The sequence below is a fragment of the Andrena cerasifolii genome, chromosome 10, assembly GCF_050908995.1.
Source record: "Andrena cerasifolii isolate SP2316 chromosome 10, iyAndCera1_principal, whole genome shotgun sequence".
Taxonomy (NCBI): domain Eukaryota; kingdom Metazoa; phylum Arthropoda; class Insecta; order Hymenoptera; family Andrenidae; genus Andrena; species Andrena cerasifolii.
Genome location: NC_135127.1, coordinates 10,025,993 through 10,050,965, shown reverse-complemented (window position 1 = coordinate 10,050,965; position 24,973 = coordinate 10,025,993). Strand labels below are relative to the sequence as shown.

Sequence of the window (24,973 nt, the reverse complement as noted above, 5' to 3'; positions counted from 1 at the left end):
GACCCTGCGCATCCTTGTCACGGATAAGTATCGCGGAACAGGAGTCCCTATCCGAGGACGCCTTTATCGAGCGTTCTGCGCCCGGCTATTCGTAGAAACCGGCTATCTTTAACAAACAAGAAGACGGGGCGAAGGAGATCTCCCGTCGTTCGATGTTAATCCGTCCAGTTTCGTTAATCTCGCGAGAGGGTGCCCCGTCGAATCGGGCATTGGAAAACCAAATAAGATTCAAATGAAAAGCGTCGAAGCGGGAACAAAGCCCAGGTCTAGGGGGTGGATCATCGATTCGCTGTTTGCTGGCAGAAGTATACAAGGAAGATTGTAGGAGAGACGCTCGGCGACTTGAGGGGCTAGAAGAAGCTCGAGGAACGCTTCTTTCGGATGAGAAATGACTGTTTGCGTTTTTAGCTGCAGATGCGAATCTGTTTAGAGTGTTTGGGAAAATGGTGACACGCCAGTCGCTATTATTCTTCCAGCCACTGCGGCGAAGGGGGAGGATTTATGCTTCGTCGATAAGAACATGGTGGTAACGAAGGTACAGTTATTTTTATTCGATGCTCGATGGAGTTTCGTCCCCTCGATTCTTTCGACATTCGCGTGGAAATGTTATTGCACACATCGAAGATTGGGAGACGCGAATGTGAAACTGGTAATTAGTTTGGGTAGCTTCTATTGGAGATAGAGAAAGTCGTTACTCCCGTTCTGTCAAAACTGCTGTTTTCTTTTTATTAGAACTCCGATCTTCCAGTGAATTAACGCAGCTTTCCCACTGGTCCATACATTTATCCTTCGTAACATCTTCGTGGTATACCTACCTCGTTTAATTTATGTTATGGCTACGTTACAAGGCAACGTTGTCGATGGAGACATAAGAGATCGAACCAGGGACGTTACGTGGGGCTCGAGACAATATCCAGCTCCGAAGGAACATGAACCACGCAAAAAACCTAGCCACGCCTATCTCGATCAGCGAAATATCCGAAACTCGACGAGAGGAAGGAAAAAGTCGTGGAAGAAATTGGGAATGGGCAGCAGGCTGGGGTCGAAGGGTGGCCAATATGGCGAGAATTCGGGGGACACCATAGGGTGGCTCGAAAATCTTAGATAACACAGAACCTTTGTACAAAGCGTTATTCTTAAAATAAGGAACCTCGGGAATACTTTAATGATATTATTTCCCATTGCAGTCCGAACAATTTTCATTTTCCTCCACATAGATCATCGACTGTAAGAGATAGCGAAGATTTTTTCCTGCTGAATTTCATTTATTATTCACTTTCCTCTAACTTCAAGTATCTCAGTAGAACGCACTTGGAGTTTGCATTCTCTGCACCCGTCTCCTGGAACAATCCCTCGTCCCTACCCCTTATATTTTCGTCCTACCCTGTATGCCCCCTGAACGAAAGGCAGTCACGAGGGTGCAAGCGATGATGTAAGCTTCTAAGCGGGCGGACAATTCTATTCCCTCGTCTCGCCAGTGTCAGCGCGAATTGATGTTTGCTTCTATTCAAGCGAAACGAGGCTCCCTTCGTTTTTATGCCATTAGGGGAAGGCCTCGTGGGTCGTGCATGCGCGGAGACAGGCGGCTTCTTCTTTCACCGCGTCCAACGTCATGCTTCTTCAGAATCGTCATTCAGCAGTATCCTTGTAACTTGGCTAATTAACCCAGCGACACTTGCAGTATATAGAACGGGTCTCTATTATAAGCTGAGAATACGAAGCGAGTCGGGCTCGTGCTCCCACGATCCTCTGGAATCAGATTCCTCGATTCGTCTTCCTTTAGCCTGGAAGCTCGTCGAAGCTTGGGGGCTACATGTTCTGGAAGTAAACAAATTTATGCGTCTTCTGGCGTGCGGGCTACTAAAGATCGAGGCCATTCCGAGATCAGAAAGTTTTTACGACCCATGCGCCTGAGTATACTACCCTTTCTGGTTGTAAGAACGGTTATGACTGAAAGCGGTCCACGCTTCTTCGAGTATTCCTCTCGGCGGGCGCGAAGCCCCTTCTGACGCTAGTCACACGTGTCTCAAAACCAGCCGTGCGAAACGGAGCGAAAAATGAATCCCCTGGATGGCGATTAAAGCTTCCACCACTCGTTGCTCCACCCGGAACCTAAAAACAGCTTCGCGATCTTCTCCGTCGTATCTCCATCGCTTAAACTTATCGTCCGCCGAGCGATGTCATTTGTCTGGCTGGGACAGGATCAAAGTAGAGTAAGAACACGGGGAAAGACTTGGGAAAGAACGTTGAAGGAAAACGTCGGTGTACTTTGTTCGTTTCGGAGCGCTGCTTTCTTCAAGAATTCTCCAGGTATTGTAACGAATTCGTTCCACTGGTGGCGATACACACCCGTGGCTCGGTGCAACGACGTAGTTCCTGGGGAAATAAATTTCCAGGTTCCCGATGGCCGACAGCTCGAGTTGCTCGTGGCACTTCGACGTCCTCCCGCACGAACTTCGTTTACAAAAGCACCCTTGTTCCCAGTGTCCCGGCAAGCCCCATTTGAGTCATGAATCGCGCTGAACCCGCATAAAATTTCCGCGCCCCCCTCCCAGTCGAAGCAAGGTCCAGAACGTGCCCCGAACCCCCCTGCCCCCCGGTGCAAGCAGCACCCCCAGCAACCCTCTGTTCAAACGAGGTCGCGCCGAAGATCATTGAATACGTACATCAGAAGCGCGTAAAACCACCCCCTCCGGCTCTGTTCGAGGGTTTTACGACGGTACAAAAATAGGGGCTAGTCCGTACATCCAGTGTACCAGGCAGCTGATACGATTTCGCCGTAAAAAACAGTTTTAGAGAAGCCTGGAACTTTGGGAAAGGGTTTCGTAACATTCCTCTTGTTACTAGTATCGCTTCTTGGAAAAGTATCGGAATTTTGGGGGAAATGGACCCTGCGTCGATTATTTAACAAGAATACGGTTCATTCTCGATTACCTTTAATAGTTAAACTAGTTTAGCGATCCTAACTTCCTAAGTCCATTACTCAAAGAATCATCTACGTGTCAGCCGAAAGTGAATCCTCTTCCTTGCGACTGAATTATATATTTCACCCCGCGAATTTAAATTCCTGGGGGTTGCCAGTTTGCCGTGCGAAATCCAGGGGGGCAGCCGCCGTTCGCCTCGTCACTCGCTCGTTCGAACGCGATTTTAAATCGGCGCTGTCGGCTCGCGCGTCACCCCCGAGCCTGCTCGTGCGCCGTGATTTCGCCGTGGGATCATGAATATATTCAAAAGGCGCGAAATTTCCTGGAGCACGAGCACCGGGACGGGGGGGCTGGATCCGCTCGCAGCCGTGGTAAACAATTTACGCTCGTCGCTGGAAAACCGTCGTTTAATTTCGCGATGCCAAACACCGTCCAACGGCTGAATCTTTCAAATCCATTTCGACTGTTTGTCGCGGGCTGATTCGTCGGGGTTTTTTTTTTTTTAGCGAGTTGACGATGAACGTTTGCGTAAGAAACTCGATACCCTAGTGGCTCGTAACGCGGATGCAATATTCAGATCGATTGGAATCGTTATTTCAGTCGGTTCTGCTGTGTGTCTCGTTAATTTTCATTGGCACGGATGCTGGGCTTTCGGGGTCATTATTGAACGCGTTTTCGGCGGCAGAGGGTAGGTTGATCATGTTTGGGGCGCAGCGTTCGGATTGCTGTATATTAATTGCACTTCAGGGGGCATTTATTAATAGGCGAGTGGTCAGAGAATTCTGGATAGAAGAATTGAAGACCTTGCAGCAAGAGGGGTGCAACTCCACTTTTGACAGTTTTTAAGTTATGACGTGTAATATAGGTACGTGAAAAAAAAGTTTCATGCAAATCCGATAACAAATGATTTATTGCAAATTTTGAACCTGCACCCGTTTACTGTTTTCTGCAATACGAACGTGTAAATACGTCCCACCTTATGAACAGCCTTTTTAGAAGGCTTTCAAATGTGCGTTGACTGCGGATGAGGATAATTCCACAAATAATGACCAGCAGGCGCAAGAATAATGTTATTGTTTTATGTCTACGAACAAGGTTTTTCAGTTTACTCGAAACTAGTCAAGATTGAGTTGCACCCCTCTTGCTGCAAGGTCTTCAATTATATTCCTATTAGTAAATGACTCAGATTAAATATAGTACAAGCAAGAAACAAGAAGAGCACTCGTTACTGTACTTAATCGAAGAGTTTTAACATTAAAATCTCCCCTGGATTCTCTGTAAGCGAACTTGGTTGGTCTCCTAAGCCACCCTTCCGCTACTGTAGAGTACCTGACTCTAGACTCAAGCGTTCAAGTGTCAGAACGATTCCTGGAAGCCGGCGTGGCAATCTCTGCCCAGCAGGCAGCTAGGGGCGAGCTCATTGCAGCCTTTGAAGAATATTCCATCAAGAATGGGACAGTCGCGTGGGTCACAGGTGCTCGGAGGGACAAAGAAGCGAATTTCTTCAGAGTTTCAAAACAAAACCTGCCCCCGATCCCCCGCGAGGGTGGACAAAAGGCTGGAGCTGCTAATGGAAACAATAAAGAGAGCGAGTTGGAGGGGTGGATCTTGCTAGGAAATTGAATTTACAATTTCACCCCCTAAATGCCCTCTTTTGTCGGATAAAAGCTGCCAGGCCGTAATAGGCTGGCGCGTCAACAGCTCGCTCGTTCGTTCGTAGAGCTTTTCAATGGCGCTTCAACCCTCCAGCGTGACTCGCCTCTAACCGTCGACCTTCATAAACGATGTCGTCACGCTACTCTTCCCTTCTGCGCTCGCTGATCCCCAAAAATTCTCGCGAGAATTAATTCTTCCCCCCACGCCGTTGCGCAGCTTACTCCTCCGCTGTCAAATTATTATTCAAAGGGACTCTTGTCTCTTTCCCTCGACTGGGGGTGCCGTTTCCCTGCTTGGGGGAAAGATTGTAGTCGATTTTCTCCTGTTCACGGTCGATCTAACTGACGAATGAAGCTGCAGGCGCGCGAGCGTCATTTTCTCCCTCCCGCGCTACTGTGTTTGTGCAGAGCGAAGCAAGGGTGCACGGGAAGACGACGATGACCAAGTGTTGTTTGGTACGTTCTTTTAGTTCAGGGAGTAGGTGTTTGCGAACTTGCTCGAGTTGAGAATCGCGGCAAACTATTGTGTAGTTAATACACTTTTCCGAAGATAGACTGGGGTGGGCTTTCAGCGGAATTTTTCATAAATATTTTGTTACCTGCGTTCTCCATTACGACCCTACCCTGTTACTTTCGGGGTAAAGTGACTCGACTCAGGCCTAACTGAAGACATAATGGCATACCGAACCCCTATCGGATCACGTCCCTTTTTGTCCCTTTTACCTGCTTTTTGTAGTCCCTGGGTCAGATTTTATTAGTCAAGTAGTAGATCACTTTCCTTCTTCGTCACTCGATATCTACCTCTCTGTATATCTTTGGAAACCTCTGGAAAATGGTATTGAGGTTTATTCATCAAGATGACAGACCATGTAGACTTCAGAGTGCCCACAATTTACAATTTTCAAGTCTACTTTTCAGTCACTAAATAGTTTCAAAAGAGATCAAACACCTTACCCTGACGTTGTGTCTCAGACGTGACACACTTTCTCTTCCTTAACAGCTGATCAGCGTTTCAAGCGTACCATTTAATGAGTTTTCAATTTAAGTGCACTCATCAGCTGCATCGGTTACGAAACTCTGTCGAAAATGGCACAGAGCGACGGCTGAGGCAGTCGGGAGCGTTGTCAGGCGCAGGCCTCGAGCATTTCGACGCGTATTCACGCAGAGCGTACGGATCAGCTCGTTATTCCGCGGGGATAACAAATTGTTTATATGCCAGACGCAGCCAGCGGGGTTTTACTGCTCGTAATGGGACGTCCATTCGCCGGCATTACTTGCAACAGAGAATGATATTAACGACTGTCATCGGAGGCGAAATTTTACGGCACCGTTTCGAATGCGCTGCATCCACGCACGTCGACTTAAAGTTTTACGCGATCCCAGCTAGCTTCTGGCTTCCTCTCGGAGGGAACTGCTTCCTAAGATTTAAAATCTGCCAGGGGAACGGTACTTTTAACTGTCGAACATCCGCCGACACGAAGCAGTGAAACTCTTGAAGAATCTTAATCCACGCGGTCCAGTCCACACTGATTTCTATAATAAGTACAGTATAATTCACCATCGAAATGTTCCCTGAGTTTTAAGCAACTTTCACAAAAATAGTGTATCAAATATCGAGCCGCACGATCCACGGAACGAAGTTAAAATCACCGAAGCCTCTGAGTACCAAAACAAGATTTCCCATTGAAAATCCCAATATCCAGTGGAGCTAGAGTGTGCATAAGACACTCGCGAAACGGTCGAAAGGGTTGGTGGCTATGGAAATGAGGTATGCTGGATATGGAAGTTGGGTCCGAGCAGACGATTCAGCCTTAAAACGAGGGCTCAGATTAGCGAGGCTGGCTGGAGTGGCGGGTACAGATAAAGTGATTACTTTCAGCACCCGCGGTCTCATTCAGATCCTTTCTTTTAATTTAGCTGGGTCCCTTTTAAAGGGGCATGTCCCTCCTCCTGGCCAGAAGGCTGCTCCACGGCGGCGATAAAATTAAGCTCCAGCCTGCGAGAAAGATTTATTCGGCAGATGGAACTACCCTCTCTCCCTCTCTCTGTGTGTATGCACGCGTGACGCACGATTCAGCCTGAACGCAAGAACGATCTTTTCGGTCGTTCCCTGAAGCCCATAGAGAAAGTGTATCATCGCGTGAACCCCGTCTGCGTCCAACAAGGAACGCCGTCATTCGATAAGGCTGCGTCGACTCGGCAACTCTTCGAAGGGCTCCTCGCGGTGATCGCGGTCTAATTAAAAGTTGAAGAATTGCGCGGGCAACCCCTTCCGCCCTGGCGTTCGTAAATAACTATCTCGCCTGATACCCAGAGGGGGGGTGTTGTCTTTTCGGTGGGGAAGCTGCGTGCATCCGGCTAGCGTTATTTTAGCTAATTAACTACGACCCAGCCGGCGTCCTTGTATTTTTGTTACAAATTAGATCCCACTGATCCCGAATTTAATCAGGTCTAATTAACGCCGCGCTCGCCTCGGTAAACATTCCCCTCTAATGGCGCGGCCACTTAGTTCTGATTAAAAAATGTTCCTCCGCCTCTCGTTCTGCAACGATTATTCTTCGAGGTGTATGCTACAGTCTTAGAGAAAGCAATCAGGAATTTAAGGTACGTTGACGCGCAGAATGGAGCAGCAGGTCGGTGAATGTATAGGAATTCGACTTTTGATAGATACACACACGCGTGTGCAGCTGCCAGTATCCATCTGTCCGCGAACGTTGCGATATTTTTGCACAGCGTCCTCCGTCCTGCGCGCGAGGCGCCGGATCGAGGATGCTGATGTAATCCAAGCTGCACAAGGGGTTCCCTGCGAAGGGAAAATACGCGTGCACACACGTGCCCAGGTAATCGATTTGGGAGCGCGGTATCTCGAATTACAGCACGCTCCACCTCTGATCTGATTACAATGGCGCTTGTAATTGGCATAATGGCGAGCTCGCGTCGATTTCGTATTATTTGCGGGCATTGTTCGGCCCCGGTAACGAGATATACTGGATTCACACCAGCTCTAACGTTCTTCATTAACGTTCCCAGGCATCCATTTCGCGCTGGGCGCACGTGAGAAAATTGTTTGGCGAGTGTTGCGCCGATTCAGCGTGCATATCCCTCGTCAATGCATGCGATTGGAAACTCTACAATGGGATTACGCTTGCCGCTGATTTATTCTATTGCAGGCGATTTGCACATATTCGGGGCCCTCTATTGATTCTCAGAAATCACTTATACCCATTTCAATGTTTAGAGCAATTGGTAACTAAGCGAAAATTGTATCGTAGATGTACCTTAAGGTGGTACACGGGTATTAGACGGTTGAAATGAACGGTTCCTTTTTGGTTGGATTGAAGGACGACTAGTAGTATTCATATCATTTGCACGTTTTACAATACTTTATTGTGGATGTAACACGCATTTGAAGACCAAGAAACCTGAAAAATATTAAAAATTGAAAGAATTACAAAGCCTTAAAGTGGGCGCTGCGCAATGCACGCGTTAAAACGGTGAATAGCATTAGTCGAGAACGGATTAATATTTTTAGTTGAAATTTTAACCGAACCCGCAAAACACTCGTCTCCACGATGTGGAACTCGGTCGAAAAATTTTAATAAAAATTCACGGAGTTATACAACAAATATCAACTTTGAAGGATTTTACTGAAGTAATCCAGTGACAAATGCTGTCTTAAATGTTGTTAACTTTATGCGATCTCATTGAGCGAGTTCCACATTGTGGAGAAAAGTGTGTTGTAGGTTCGGTTAAAATTTCAACAAAAAATATCGATCCGTTCTTGAGTTACGATGTTCACCGCCTTGAGAAACATAGTTTTGAGAAAAACGCCTTTAAGTAATGTTTGTGAATTTTTTTTGAAAAAGCGGACGCATATATTCTTACAGAATTTTTTGCGTTTAAAAGAGCAACATTTAAAGAACATTTGGTAATTTTTTCGTAGAAAAATACTTAAGTTTATAATAAAGTAACAACCGACATCCAAGAAGCATTTTTAAAAATTTGTTTTTGCGTTGAACAATGCCATTCGGAACCAAATTATCTAAAATCAAGAAACCAAATAGATTTCGTTAGTATATTAATGTATCCTCAGGTTGACGGAGAGAATTTTCCGAAATATTAATTTACAACAAAATGGCGGCTATTTAAAGTTGAAATCCTGATTTTTTTCGCGTGATTTTTGCCCATGTACCCTCTTAAATACGTTCGATTGTTATTCTTATCCGCGCTATCATGGATAAACTAGAGCACGGACCCAGAGTTGCGTGCATCCGCGTCGACGAGCGATAAATTACGTTTCCCCTGGAAACACGCGTTCCCCTCGAGGGTTCCTCGCCGAGCCGATCGCTCCGCTCGTGGTATAGTTTTTGCCTCGGTCCCTCGATCCTTAATTCGCGGTGGCAATGCGATGGCCGGTCGATAGGAGGCTGCGGATCCGAAAGCCCGTCTCCCAAAAGGGACAGAGGCCACCATAAATCCTGTCGGACACATCCGATTATTGGCGCGAGGGCTGCGCTACTCGCGACGCGGCCCGAGATGATGCACGGGCTCCTTGGCTAGGATTTATGAAGCAATACTAAGTCTGGCGCTGACCCAACCGGCCAACAAGTCCTCGACACGTCGAATAAACAAACGCGGAAGGAATCGCGCACCACCCGGTGAATTCGTTTCTCCGGGCGTCGAAACGAGTAATTCCCCCCGCTTTGCCTGTCGCCCCATGGATAATCTATGCCCCGCGACTTTCTCGTGCCACGAGCACCTTCGCCCGCGCCTCCGACCGCCCCGTGGATCGCGCGACCCTCCGTCTTCTCGCCAGTTTCACTTTGGAACGGGGACAGTGTCGTTATTTCGCAACGACGCGACAGAAGTCGGCTTGCGGGAATATTTCCTGGACCCTGTCCAGCGGGCGACTTCCAGAAGAACGATGAACAGTACCGTTGACGTGTCTTGTTTAGTATAAGATCGTATCCTCCGCCGCGAGTGCCTTGTTTGTCTAAGGGACATAAGCTTGCGAAGTTGGTGGGATTATTCCGCGAGTATCGCAGGGATCGATGGATCTCATATCTGTGGGAGTGCGAAGACTGTTTGATTGACAAAGTATGTTTGGGCCAGAGCGATTGGGATCGAGAGCGGATGTTTATAGTGGAGTATCGAATGCGTCAGGGGTGTGAGGTTTGAATGGTTTCGTCGAATGCATGCAGAGAGTTTGGGTGACCCGAGTGCGTGTCAAGAGTGTGTGTGTTGTAAGTGTGAATCTCGGGGAGCGCAAGATAAGAATGGATGAAGTCAGTCCTGCAGAGTCCGTCGAACGAGAGGCATCATCGCCTGAACCTATTCTTTACAATAAATAAGCCTTTTTTACTTTTCCACGAGTGTGCAGTTTACTCCTGCCCTGATCACCTAACATCCCTACATATCTACTTCCAAACAGTTTCTCGCGCGTCTTCAAATTCCGTCACTACGTCGCGACGGGAATTCCACCATGTATTCTTAACGCGTTAAGAGCGTGCCAGGCACCTCCTGTCCAGATGCCTCGGTTAATTGGGAATCAGTGGCACGGCTGAAATATTGACGAAGAGCGAATGGAGTGGCCCTCACCGGATATTCGTCTCTTTGCAGCGGAAGACTCGGCCGATCGTGGGCGACCAAGTGCACGAAGGGCCGCAAGCGCTCGAGCACGTTAATCCTCGCGGGTCTAAACGGGCGACCGCGTTTCTTCCGTTCGATCGGAAGGTGAGCAGCTCCATGGTCCCGATGACTTCCGGTAACGGAGCGCCCAGGGCCTCGGCGGACGGTAAAACATGAACGGCTACCGATGGGCGTCAACAGTATCGACGCCGACACGGTGGGTTTACGTTCGGCGCGTTTTTACAGCGCTGTCCGCGGAATTAATTCTGCTTTCCTTTTTCACTCCGCGCGAAACGGATCGTATAACATTGGGGGGAAAAGCGTGGCGCTTTACAGCGTCGATTCTCGATCCGCTCAGGCGATCGATCTTTCCCTTTTCCCACCGGAGTGGACTCGCGAGCCACGACCCGAACGATCAAAATCGTATCGCGAAAGGTCGAGCTGTAAATTTTTTACTCGACATTTTATTTGCACGGTGTTCACGAGGAATATGCTGTTTTATTGGGCAGCGTTTCTTCCTGGACAGGAATTACGATCATCGTGCTTTCTGCCCCTTTCCCTCCGTTTATGCAGTCGTTCTCCCTTTGAGCTTTCCACTGTTCGTCCGGCGCGGGTTTAACAAGCGCGAGCGGATTCCCACGGCACATCGAGCGCGTAGCAAACAAGCCTGGCGGGGAGTAGCGGCGGGTATATTATTTGTAAATAGCGGCTGTGGCAAGAGATAGGGCGGAAGGTGTCGGGTCGATCTTCCCTGGATCGATTCAATCGTATCGGGTCACCGTCCATGCGAATTCCACTTAAGGCCACTTCTGCGATCTTGCGCGTATTGACGTGCGGTTAATCAAAGCGCTTTACCGCCATTGTGCCAGCCGACCCCCGGGATTACCTTGCGTTTCGATAATTGGTGTCTTAGGTTATACTGCCACTAATTATCCTAATATCGCGTTGTGCCTGATGTCCACTCGCTGCTAGGCTACCGAGAAATCGATTAATTGGCAGGCCAGTTCGGATCGATCGCTTCCCCTTTACGCACCAACGACGAATGAACTGATCGAGTTAATTTCTAATCATCCGTTCACGCCCGAGTACGGTGCAAAAGGATAGCCGGCGCGAGGATTGCTGCACGGGCCAAGTGACGATCCTGGCAGAGGTCTAAATATATAACTCAAAGGCACAGAGAAGAAAGGACTTCGCAGAATGCTTCCACTTCCTTCCACCAGCCTCGACTTCTCGGTCTTTCAGTTTCACCCAGCCTCGATAGGCAGATAGATTTATTTACCGTGATCCCAGACGAAACGACCCCTCCACGTTCCCATCCCTATTCGGACATTGAAACAAAGTATTCAGCGCGCCCTGAGCCAGCCTCTACATCAACGATCACACGCTCGAGCTGACCCGCCCCCGCGAGTTAAATCCCGCGTACCAACGATAAAGAAAAGAAGTCGCAAAGTAGAGTTGAGGGGTGGCCAGGATCCTTGCTGGCTTTGACTACTTTCTTAAACTCACGGTCAACTCTCTCTCTCTCTATCTCTCTCTTCCTCCCTCTCTCTCTCTCTTTCTCTCGTATAATTCATCAGGGTCGGGACATTCGAGCAAAGTGGCTGGCTAGAAACGGACAAAGAGGAAAAATTATAAAGCTGGTCCTGGGTGATGCTTCGAGGTGTCCTCTCACAGTGGAACTGTGTTCAATCGCGAACGATTACTATTTAATTCTAGTATTGCGGAAAAAAGAGTTGCGCAAGTAGTACGAGTCAACGAGTTACGCGACATCGTCCTCAAGGGATGATTAAAGACATCTATAGAGTAGCTTGTAAATAATTGGAATTTCTCTCTCACTTGCTCGCCTCTTATGGAATGTTACCTCTCCTCCTCCATCTGTTAGCGGAATAAGCTTACGTTTATTCTATCGAGATGGAAATTTTCAAAACGACCAACAACCTCGACGTTCTGATCGGATTTCCCTGAAAGTGTTTCGTATTCCGGCTTTCTCGATGTTTAAAAATTGCATTACAATAGGACGAAACGGGGAACGGCGCGAGTTCCATGAAATATTACAAGACCCCGTGAACGATGAGAAGCGCTCGGACCCGGGGGAAAACAAGATAGGGCTGGTAAAAGCTGGCGAAAGTAGCTCGGGCGGATTACGCGCGGTCTGGTCGAGGTTTTTGAATATTTTCTTCAAACATTCACAGTTTCCGTGTTAGAGAAATGGCTGCACCGGAGGCTTTATCATGAATATGGGAAGATGACGAGGCGCGGTAGTTAATTTATTTTTCCGCCGGGCTCTTCAATATTCAATGACCAAACGATCGGCGCTGATGGGTTGGTCGTAGCTCCAAACTCCGGCTGTCTCGTTTCTTTGTCGAGGTCCCCCGATTTTCGCGCGCAGATAAGTGGAAATCGAAGTATTTTTAATTGACTGCAGGTTTTTCTGACCGCTGCTCGCCGATCGATTCGCGCGAGTGCCCCCCAGTTTGCTGGCCGGAGCTGGCGACCAATCTGAATGCCAACTGCTCGTGGTATCCTGGCGTCGTGATGCCACAGTTATTGCATTACTGGGAACGTGCATTCCTCGGGTTAGGGGTAGCCTCCCGCGACGTCAGAGGGCGGCGACAGCAACCCCCGTTCGACCGGTCCTCGGCGGTTTTCCTGCTAAATACACGCCTGGACGCGATGGGCCTGCGTTAGCGCGATGATAACGTTCTTGCCTCGACTGGCGCGAATTCAAGGTGGAAATAAGGCCGCAAGAAACCTTAACTGGCGCAATCCAGCTGCCTTCTCCTATTTCATTTAGCATCAAGTGAATTAATGTTGGAAGACAGCTGCGCTTTTTATTGCACCTACTCCCCTAGCCACTGAAATTCATCAGAGTTCCACCGAGATTCCTCACTTTATGCTAACGCGACGTTCTTTCTTGCACTCCGCGAAGTACAGTTTCATAAGTAGGTATATGAATATGAATAGAGATATAAAGAATTCTTTTACAGGCGAGCATAGAACATTTTTCAATTTCTACTCCCGCCCATTGTAATTTTCCCAACGTACAAGGGTCTCAGCTCGAAACACAGGGCTGTTGGTAATCCTCCGGACGGTGAAATGGATTTGAGTTTTCCCGAGAGCAGGCAGGGGAGACGAATGGAGGGCCATTGGAAAGGGAGTCGAACTCGAGCGTGATAGCCGCGCGAGGTAGTACAAAGGAGTGGCCAGGCAATTAGGGGTCGCGAATTAAGGAATGAGCGCGTACATTTCCTCGGTATCGATCCGCGTTGCGGCATTGACGAACAGACGCGAGCCCTCGACGAGATGGCTGGCCTCGAGCGAAACAAATTGCTCTGGCCATCGCTGAGGGAATTAAAGAAGAGCCGATGTCAGGACGGGGGTGGAACGTGGAACGGGCGAGGAGAAGCACGCCCGGATGGGGTAGCAGTTCGGAGAAAAATAACCCCAGAACAGGGGGACACGCGGATTACAAGGCGCGCTCTGCCTCCCCTTTCGAAACCCGCCTCCGTCGTCCGTCATAGATAAAGAACCGACGAAGACGAAACAGACAGGAATTTTCCAGAGGCCGGCCCCGAGGACAATTCACGAGAGCCGTGGAACACAGAGGAGCAAAGATCGAGCGTGCAGATAGGGGGTGATTCGAGACACTATGGGGGAGAGTCGAACCATAGGGAGGACTGGGGAAAAAAAGGAGGACAGAGAGGATTGATACGGGGTTGACGAGGCGAACGCGGAATAATCACGTTCCTTGGGACAACTTTTCTATTGGGGGATCATTTACGAACGATCGTGACTTCTCAGCCATGAAATTTCGTTGACTTCGGCGTCTTTTGTGAGTGAACACGCCAGCTTCGATTTTCCTCCGTGCAGTTTGTTAAAGGAGATGCAACAGACACAATTCACTGTAGGGGAGAGCGGGGACAAACGTAACACTTTTTACATTCGGCCAAGCTGTCAAATACCTCTTACAGATATGAAAACGAAAATTATGCCTTAAGATAGTGTGTATCTCGCTCTATCATTTAACCACAAATTCAGCCTTGCATGATAAGTAGTCAAAGAGTTATGGCAATTTTCCGCAGTGACTGTCATTGTTACTTTAGTCCTGCAGGGGTAGGACGAAAGTAATACTAATTATTTTGAGGAGAATCAAGTAAAAACACTTCTTCCAAAGCAAAACAGGACTTTCTATCATCAGAAACGATAGAAACAAACATTTAAATAAACATATTTTAAGTAGGTACCTAACGATAAAAAAGCATAACCAGCTTCAAACATTTCTTTGATACTGTGTATTTGATTTAATATGGAATCTCGTGTAACGGCCCCAAAAGTAACTAATATTTATGATTTTTTTTCAAAAACTATTGTTAATATTGGAGTCAACTCTTTTGGGATATAGGGAGGCATCTTTAAACTTATAGAAACATGTTACTTTCGTCCCCGAAGTGACATGTTACTTTTGTCCCCAGCCATGTTTTCCAGCATAGAACTGTTATTAACGTACAAACTATACAAGACTTATTGAAATCAAATAGAGGAACTTATAAAGACATTATCTAAGAACGCTCTAACAAATAATTGCATCAATGTCTATAGTTTAACTATGAATATTATAAAAAAAAAAAATAACAGAAGAGACACTTACCTGAATGATCGAAATACCGAAATCAGCTTGCAGTGTTGCTCAGCGTAACTCCGTGAAGCAAAAGAAACACTAAACACGCGTAACTATGTAAAGCAAACGTTTCGGAAACTTTTGTGGAAGCCGGGAGAAGGCGTGTTACTTTCATGACGCCGTTACGTTTGTCTCCGCTCTCCCCTACTCTTGGAGAGTCACTCTTGCTATATGATTTAACCGCGCTCCTAGACTGATGTTGAAGACAGACTGAGGTTGCCGTCGGCGTCGCGAGCGAGGCGACGTGTGCCTCTGACCGAGACGAATCGGCAGCTATTGTTTACAAAGGAGCTGAGTGGGGCATCTCTGAGCATTACCGTCTAATTACAGCCAGGTAGCTCACCCAGCTGTGAATAACGTTACACCGATAATCACGTGACTTCCCGGAATCATCGTCAGGATCCCGGGACACGTAAGTTCCGCTTTCTTCGCGCTTCGAGGCTCGAACGGAGCGCATGTTTGCAGCACAATTTGCGTTGCCAGATCGCTGGTGCAGTCGGCAAGTTACTTAGTTCGCGAGTACTTCTTTCTTCAAATTCGTGAGAATTACGCGGACCTGTGTGTGCGTGCATTAAAGCTTGTAAATAATTGTAAATAGTTCAGTGTCTTTAATAAAATTCTACATATTTCCTGCGTTAAACCAACGAACAATTATTTGCATAGTTCAGGGCGTTCCCTCTAACTTAGTTCGCAACAACTGGGATTATTACCGTGCAGGAATAGGGAATTTTAAATGCGCTCAGTAAACAACCCTGATGTGGTTAGTCTGATAAATTTTTTCCCATCCCTTTCCACAGTGTTTTTCCATAAAAAAAAATTGTACCGAGGCAAAATAGTTTTCTTTATAGACCCCTTGTTATACTCAATGGTACAGTATACAAAGTGTTACCTTACATCATTCTGTTTTCATTCCCTGCTTTGGTATCCTAAATGCATCTACTCGTTAATGAGCACATTATAATATCAAGCCAAGCATCATACACAAGCATGGCAGGGCTAAAGAAAATCTCGCCCAACAGGGGACCAAACCTCTTCCGTTCTGAACGCGGTCGTAAGACAATGTATTATACAAGGCGTTGTGGAAACACAGGGAGGCAAAATCGAACGCGCAGACGGGGGTAGACTCGAGATACATACACCGTGGAACGTTCGGAAGGGAACATCGAATCGGATAGCGAGGATTGATGTCAGAAAGAGGAAAAGAAGGGAAACGAAGAGGGGGCTGAAACGGCGCTGCGAACCAGGGGAGACGAAACAGACAGACAGGGCGTACAGCGTGCCTTGTGCAGCGCGTATTACGAAGGAGGTCCGTACATACGTAGCGCGGAGTTTGTGTATCCATGGATAACGAGCTTCCTCTCTTGCTCGGCTGCCTGTTACCGCTAATGAGCTACCGTTCTGTTTTCTGCTCCTCCGCGTAGAAAGGCGAGCCTGGGCTGCTCTGCCCGCCTGAGAATGCGAGAGCGATCCCCCTCCCGTCTTTCTATCGGCGGCCGTTCAAAAGCGAATTCGAATCGCGACGCACCCCTGTCGCCCGGTGCACCGCGTCGTCGCGCCCTGCACCGCGGTGTCTCGTTAAAGCCTGACGCGCCGTCATCCCCCGTTTCGCCCAGATATCCACCGCACGCAACAACCCTTGCCGGAGCCGCGGCTGATCATCCGCAGGACTCGTCGACACCACCTGTCGTAGCTTTTGTTCGCGACGCGTCAGCTGGGTGCACGCATCTCGACGTGCGTCGATGACTTTTCGCGGCCTGGGGCGGTTTCAATGGTTGGGTATTAGGATTAATGATGATCGTACTCTGCGACGAGGTTTCGAGATGAGAGGGTGCTTCTTTTCTTGAGGGTTGATGAGTTTAGGAGCGATGCAGGGGGCGAGGTTTGGAGACAGCTGGTTTGTCTGGTGAATCGTGAAACGCTTTGGGAATCGAATTGAAGCGTCATCCCCTAGTGCTTTCAGATGATGGCTAGCGTCTGACTATCAATGGTTTATACCACTGTGCCTCGACGGCAGTTCGTTGGGTTATGGACTTGCTCTGCGGTATCGGTTGCTCGGGACTTGATTTACACCGGCGGTTCAGTTACGCCACGGTCACGATCCCGTTCAAACATTCAGCGGAGCCGTAAATAGCATTGCGCCGTGATTGGAGGCGCGACATCATCTAGACCTAACCGTCTGTTTGTTTATACCCAGCCAGAAAATTATTCCACATAAACGAACGTGCGCGTCTCCCTGCTTTTACTAACACTTTTACTAACATAGAAAGCATCGATAGTATCGTTCTAAAATCCCGGAGTGTTCATTGGGGGGAAAAAGCCAAGGAAGGACTTAGAGGGTTATTTTTCAAAAACGTGCGTCACTGCAGGCATTAATTAACAGAATCCCCCGTCCATCGTATCGTTGCCTGTGACGCGATCCCCCTGTGCCTTGATGAGGCTCTGTGTGCCACTGCTAACGATCCGCGGAACGCGTATCGTCACCGTGTCCTCCCGGAGCCGAAAGCACAACGAAAGCTGGTAAAACAGGCTGGATGGAGAGAAAGATAGAGACGTGGGACGGGGGAGGTGGTGGTGGTCGAGGGTGGCACACGTCGCTTTAACGCGTACATCTTAAGCGGGGAACGAGAATACCTGTCGTCGTGCAGTCGCTTCAATTTCTCAAAGCTATAGCGCGACCATTCAAGCGTTTCAGAAACTCCCGTCGCGCTGGAAACGGTGTTAATTGCCGGGGTGTCAGGGAGGAGGCGGTGGCGGGGAGGGGTTGGACTTCATCGGGAGTTGAAGCTGTGAAAACGTTGTTGAGAAACGTCGGTGGAAACGTTCGCGCCCCAGAGAGGAAGATAAATTCGCGGGTCTGCTTCTGTTTCCGATGATTCGCTACGGTGCTGCTTTGACGGCGTCGTTGACACGGCACCGTTTCGCACCGACATTTCGAGGCCCCCTTTTAACCGCGCCTCGTATAAACAACGCGCTTCCCGGCGCGCATTATCCAAAAGAGAACTGTGTTATCGCGTCAGGGACGAATCAATTAAGGCGGAGGCTCGCCACGTTTCACGTATGTAATTGGGTGAAAGATTGTCCTACGGGTATTCAAACGGAACGACCACACTTGCGTTTATACGCGTGTATGGGCGATACTTTGGGAACGCCGGGCAGAGGAGTTTGTGGTAATGGTGGGGTGGAAAGTAATCCATGGGGGAAGATAGTCGTTCGCGATACGACCCGGTGTCGAATACCTCGGTAAACGAGGCAACGCCACTTCCCTGCAGGTTCTATTAATTCAGATAAGACGGGGCAAGAGGCGTGAAAGCCTAACAGCCCCTGCGACGACCTATCGACCCCAGTCACGCATACAAATCGCAGGACGCCGTGGGGAGAGGGCGAAAAAGGCCGCCGCTATATCGTGCGGAACGCACGGGCCAAAGTTACCGAGAGGGAAGGAAAGGCAAGAGTCGACTTTATCGGGGCTGTCGTAAGCAAATTTATAACGAGATTTCAGGTGCCCATTAACGAGCTTCAAAGTCGACGGGGCGAACGCGGAATAATCGCGTTTCGTGGGACAACTTCCGTAACGAGAGACCATTTATAAACGATCCGCGCGCAATGGCGTCTTTTGAACGACGAAATTTCGTCGGTTTCCAGACGGTCCTTTCTGCTGCATGTGCACGTGCCATTGGGAAACACTTCTTTAGGGAAGCATTTGAACTTCGTCACGCGTAGCTCGCCGTTCAGAAATCACTATAATTAATTACGCAGCCGGCGGAGTTAAACTGAAATTAATGTGGATCCAAGTGGACTATGATTTCTAATCAGAACTAATTCGACTAATTGAAAATTTGTAATTTTTAAAGGCGTTGAAAGGACGAAAAATATAGGGAAAAAGTGATTTCAAATTTTAAATGTCATTATTTTCTCAAAAAATGTAAGTTTTGAATTTTGTCTAGTCTAGTCTACGAGCGAGTTTCATGTCCTTTAATAATTTGGCAATGCTTTATTTCAGACCAATGCTTTAGGTGCTACAGGTTCCACCGATTTGGATGAATTTTTTGACACCTCGACTTTAACGACTCCTCAATGTCGTCAAAAAATATATTTCTATAGTCTAAGAAATCCTTAATACAACGCAAAATGTCCCATTAAATTACACGTAGTAGTTTTCCTTCAATTAATTCCTAAAGATCACCTATTTTTATGGGCTCTAGCCCGGAACAGTCCCTTAATCTTTCTTTTCACCACCACTGTAGCTCAACCATAAGTCAGACCTCATACTGGCCACTGTAAAACCTTAGACTTATTGCACCTAGATCTTCGGCATAATAATACACGTACCTTTTTACAGTAGTTGTTTGCTGCTGTTAATCTGAGGATTCTGGTGGACGTTAAGCTTGACCTGGTATATTCTTAATTAAGTTTAATAGCGGCGGACAGCCCCCACGAAGTGGGTTGTCTCAGCGTTGCTAGCGCGAGCTCGGTTCGAGATAAATTCAGCCGTGCAACGTTGATACCCCTAAACTTCGCATTAACGTATCACCCGAGGATTAGCCGTGTCCTCTTAATTCGGTGGAGCGGCTTTAACCCCGCCAGTTTGCGGTTAATAATAAACCGGCTGGCGTTATTCCAACTGTAACGATACCGTGGGCGCACGCACTTTGCGCCGTAAAGCACGCCGTTACACGTACGCGGCTCTAACTTTACGAGCTTTCGGGGATGTTTGTTATTAAATACGGGGACGTAAACGAACGCCCTTACGAGTCGCGTACACGGTCTTTGGCGTATCGGGGGCGCGGTATCGACGACTGGAAAGTTCATTGTCGCGAAACGAAATTGATTCCTGGCCGCTCGGACGGTGATTCGAGGCAATTAACGGGTATCGGGGATGCAGAGAGAGCGGATGTGCCAGATAATTATTCCGCCGATCTATCCCCCGCGCGTAAATCCACAGCCACTGTTAATAATAAAGTTCCTGACTCGCTGCCAAATCTGGTAACGCCGCGCCCCTGTTTAGATCGCGGATAACGAGTTACTTAACTGGGATTACGACTCGTGATTTGTACGCCGGGCACACTTTGTTGGCGGGTGGTCGGTTGACAGGGTCCTGCTTGTTTGGCTGATGATTCTGTGTTGCTTTAGGCTTGATTCCGCGGCACTTTCCGGGGGAATTGTTCAAGCAGTTGCAAATTAATGAAAGCAGGAGAGTCCGGATGGTTTCGCGAAACGTATGATTTATAAACAAATTTCTTTCTTCAGGCCAGGATTCGTGCAGTGGATGAAGGCAGTGCAGCGTGGCAGTGTTTAAGAGGTGCGTCAGTGCATCGGCATTGCGCGCTGTTTACTTTGGCAAACACCTCTAGACCGAATCAACGCCCTTTGCACGCTCTATCCATCGAGGACACGCGGTCCTCTGATTATAATGCAGATCGATACACGCGATATTACGCAAGCCTTCGAGTCGCGACCTGCTCTGGCCGCGATGCGACAAATGCATCGGGGTGCTAAAGGTTTCGATCACGATCTGAGTGTCCGTCATACGTGCAGCACTTTCTTCTATGATTCTTTCCTTATGTCCGATGCCAGGGACACTTGGATGCTATCAACAAGCAACCGAATAGTTTCCAGTATCCAATACTCCTTAATTAGATTTCTAAGGTTCAGAATCTCTAAGTCACGCGCTTGCAAAGTCATCCCTAGTACCTAACACATCGTAAACCACTTCTAGCTCTAAATTTCTCACAAACCATGAACACCTACAGTAAATCACAAAAATATTCGGACACCCTTTAAAGCAGAATAACTTTTTTAAAATTGGTCCAAACGACTTGAGTTCTTTTGAGAGGCTTCAAGCATTAGTTTGCTAAGTGAAGTGTTTCGTCGTTTAAAAAAAAAGCCAAAGCCTCTAAAAGGAACAAGTACCTAAAATCCTAAAAATCCTACAATTAAAAAGTGACTTCTCCTTTTTCCTTAACCGACGCCGTGTATCCCGAAAAAGTGTAAAAAGTCTCCTGCACGTCCCACTTAATCATGTTTGCCTACGTAATTCGCCCTGATTGAATTGATTACTCGTTGCCCCGTCGGTCAGTGGAGAACCCTGGTTTTCATAGTCGCGCCCGCAGCTCGAGTCGCGCCCATTTCTTTCGTCGATCCAAATAATTCGAAGCGCGGCCCGCGTTCGTTAGTTACGTCGCGCCTAACGACCTTCGTTTGTTCCGCGTCATCGGCTGCGGAACGGGTAGTTTTCGGCGGCCCGGGGGGGGGGGGGAGGGTAGGAAAATGTCGGCCAGAGTGGAGGACGGTTTCGGCGGTGCGACGGCGTAAGAGGTGGCCTCCCAGCGTCGCGACGCCACTAATTACACCGCCTCGCACTCGTAGATTCAAATAAAGGAAGGAAAAAGAACGGGGACGGGCGAAAATGCAATTACAACGACCTTGTTTAGTGCTCGCGGGTAGGGTGAAGTTGGTCGTTTGGAAAGTGAAACGCCAAGTCGTTGTGACTTGCTGCTCCGCGAAATGAATGCCGCTAATTTGCCGGGTCAGGAATATATTCCTCCTGGCGCTTCTCTCAGGAACGTTCGCCTGCTCCGCGCCAGCGTACAGGCGCCACGGTTTAAGCGAGCCTCGATTTCACTTACCCGAAATCTGGTCATAGATCTCCCCGGCGAGTCAGGCTTTCTCGAGTGCCTGCGGCGTCCGTCGACATTGTTGCTGGAATCCTCGCGGAGTAACTGAAAGCTGTTTAACTTCCGCGTAAAGGGACAGAGCGCTAGAAGACCCCTGGACCTCTGGCTGTCACTCCTGATGGACAGTGGGTCGATGTGAACCGGAACCGTGGCCTCCAGGGAGTCGCCAAACGAAGGGTTGTTCAACGTGAAAGACCGAGCGGAGGTACGCTCGATAATTTGACGTTTTACGACCGTTCTGTCCAGAGGGAAGAGGGACTGCCCCACGAACACCTCCTTCGTCACTTCCCTTTGGATCCCCGCCCGGCGAGATCGAGGCTAGGATCTCTCCCTTCTCCTTAGACAGCCTTTTTCGTCTCCTTTCGCCTCCTGTTCGATCCGCAGCCGGGGCCGGGGGTTACAAGTAATCGACGTTATCGCGATTTTATTGCCGATCGAAATGATTCCCTCTAACACAAGCAAATATACACCCGCTGGTGTTTTATCGCCCGGGATACGCGCGATCGCGGCGGGTGCTGGACGACGGGACAATGGCGGTGGAAAGTTACAAAGGAGGCGTTTGTTATCGCGCTGGATCACTGTTGCGCAACGTGGCCCGACGGCAGGGTAAAGAATAAACGGGAGGATGGATTATCAGCGTAGATTTTTCATCATCCGTCGCGCGTATTAAAACTTGGTGTCTCGAGTGAAAGCTAATAGAAAATCGAAGGCAACAAAGCGATTCTAACTTTACCTTTCCCAGGCTATTTAACTGGAGGGATCTGGATTTGCATTCGCCCGATATTACTCTGGCCAGGCTCTGTTTGACGACTCGAATATGAAATTGATGTGTGCTCCAAGCTTTTAATTAATCTCACGGTTTTTTACTACGGTTTTTCAAACTTTCACGAGCTTATTCGATCCCACTGTTTCATCTTCCGCCCGTTTTATCCTCCGCGTGAAGCATCTCGCGTATCAACGTTTTTCAACGGGGACTAGATTCCTTTTCAAGTGTCAGACTTTCAAAGGCCGGAGGTCCATCTCCGGCCAGCTGTGCCGAAAATCAGCTCAGAGGTTCGCGTCGTCTCGCTCGAAAGCGTTCCAACGCGAACACACAGGTTTTCCCGAGCGCTGCTGCGAATTTATTCCGCGGCGCGTTTCCGGGCCACGCGGACAGCTCCCGGGAGTAACGAGCATCCACTAATTAGTTACGAAACATCTGCGGTACATCCGTTTCGCGCTATTCCTATCCTTCGAACGCGAACGGACTGGCCGCGCCGTTTTCACCCACGCTGCCCCGTAAACACCACTCGTAAACGCCATAGTTTATACGGGCCGATTTACACGGGATTCATACGCGCGCACGCCTGTTACGGGCCCATTCCGCCCGCGTGCTGGATACATTTTTCTATCGGCCCGTGACGTCCTTCTCGAATGAATATTCATGCCGCGGTTAGTCGGTCGCGAAACACGGATCCAGCATTGTTTTTTTTTCCAGGGTAAATGGAATTAATCCATCCCCTTATGGTCGGGCTACTGTTTGCCTAATGATGGCTGGCGAGAAGGTAATTCGTTCTTCTTTATGCTTTTAAACTTCTGCATTTTATATCCTCCGCAGGGAGGGAAACGTTGAAATCGAATTCTTTATTCCTCAGAGAACTGGCCTGAATAATTGACTTATCAAAGCTAAGGGGATGGGCAACTGGTGTATTACCACGTTATACATATACAGGAACGGATTTCGTAATTGAACAGTATTATGTCGGAAGAATTAGGTTCTTATTCTGTAGAAATACAATACGGCTCAAGTCGTTACACTTTCTATAAAACTCTTCTCCCATTTCAATTCTCTATAATTAGAAGGCACTATCACACGCTTCAAGTCCCCGGAAATTCATTTTCTAAGGCAAAGGAGAACATCTATTCCTAATTCAGTTCTCTTTCCCCGTGTAACCAAATCCGCACCCCGAAATTCTTTGTTAAGGGGACCCCTATTTAGGATACTAGGAATAAGGTGATTCTAGAGAATTTTTTTATAAGAAGCTGTTAAGCGGATCTTTCCTAAACTTTCAGGGTATTTTAGTTCACAATAAAACAATAAAAATTAATTTTTTCGTTACAAAGTGTTCGGTGGAAATGGAGATATATGAACACGTTCGTAGGGACTCGTGCGCCGGAGTTGCAAATTTGCGATTATGTTGGAAGCCCCAATTCTTCCCCGAAATAAAAAAACCCAAGGATTTTCTTATTTCTCGTATAATTACATTGTAGATGGACCTAAGAAACGAAAGAAAAGTTAAAAGTTGGCAAATTGGTGTGACTTCAAAGAAAAAGTTACGATTCCGCCCCAAAATAGGTGTTTTGTACTATTCATGGAAAAAGAGCTGTTCAATTTAATTTATTTATAAAAGTTTTAGGTCCATCGACTATGTAATTATACGAGAAACACGAAAACTCTTGGTTTTTTGTTTCGGGAAAGAATTTGGGCCTCCAACATAATCGCAAATTTGCAACTCCGGCGCGCGACTCCCTACGAACGTGTTCATATATCTCCATTTCTACCGAACACTTTGTACCAAAAAAAATAATGGTTATTGTTTGAACGTGAACTAAAATACCCTGAAAGTTTGGGAAAGATCCGCTTAACAGTTTCTTAGAAAAAAATTCCCAAACATCACCATATTCTTAGCGTCTTAAATAGGGCTCTCCCCCTAAATACCAAAAAGGCGATCTCCCTCGTGTATACCTGGATTCCGGTTGCCTGGAACGCCAGAAGACGTTCGAAGAATGACAAGCTCGGTAACCCCTTCGACCACTGTTTCCTGCCACCGTCGACCGCCCTCGACGTGTTTCGCCGGTGGTGAGCATTATTTAACCCACAACCCTCCGTCACGGAATGGTGGTCGCAGCTCGAGAAGGAAAACAGTGTGCCTTGAAAACTGGAGACTTTTCTGGGGGGGGGGGGGGTGGCGCGAGAGGATGCTGCTTCGTCGCCCCCCTGACAACCTTCGCTCCCGTTTCACCCTGGCGAGCACAACAAGCACGAATCGACGTTCGCGGCGTTTCCACGTAAACACGAGACCTCTCGAAGTGGCTTTGAAGCAGCGCCCCGGGAGCGACCGCGCGCCTATCTGCATAAAGGGGCTCACCCACCCCTCCGTGAGCCCGGCACACGCGCGCACATGCACTCCTCGACGTGCGTGCGTGTGTCCCCGCGTGTCGTCGGCTATGTATCACGAAGTTACGTGTCTGGGTTCTCGCGGAATCGAGTTTGTGTACATGTCAACGTAATAATACATTTTCGTGCACGCCGGGCGCGACGTGGCGGGCTGGAGAGGTGCCGTGGGGGGGTGGGACGTAAGGAAGGGGGCGCTCGCGGAGGGTGGAGGCTCCGCGGAACGACGAAGGAAAGGGAGAGGCCGCGACTACTTGCAG

General features: G+C 48.3%; 1 long non-coding RNA gene across 1 annotated transcript; it reads left to right on the top strand.

Annotated features, from left to right (window-relative positions):
• Positions 1 to 23,588: 23,588 nt before the first annotated feature.
• On the top strand, positions 23,589 to 23,833 carry LOC143374375 (uncharacterized). Its single transcript, XR_013086646.1, has 2 exons — positions 23,589 to 23,735; positions 23,777 to 23,833. It is a non-coding gene; the product is annotated as an uncharacterized LOC143374375 (long non-coding RNA).
• The last annotated feature ends 1,140 nt before the right edge of the window (positions 23,834 to 24,973 follow it).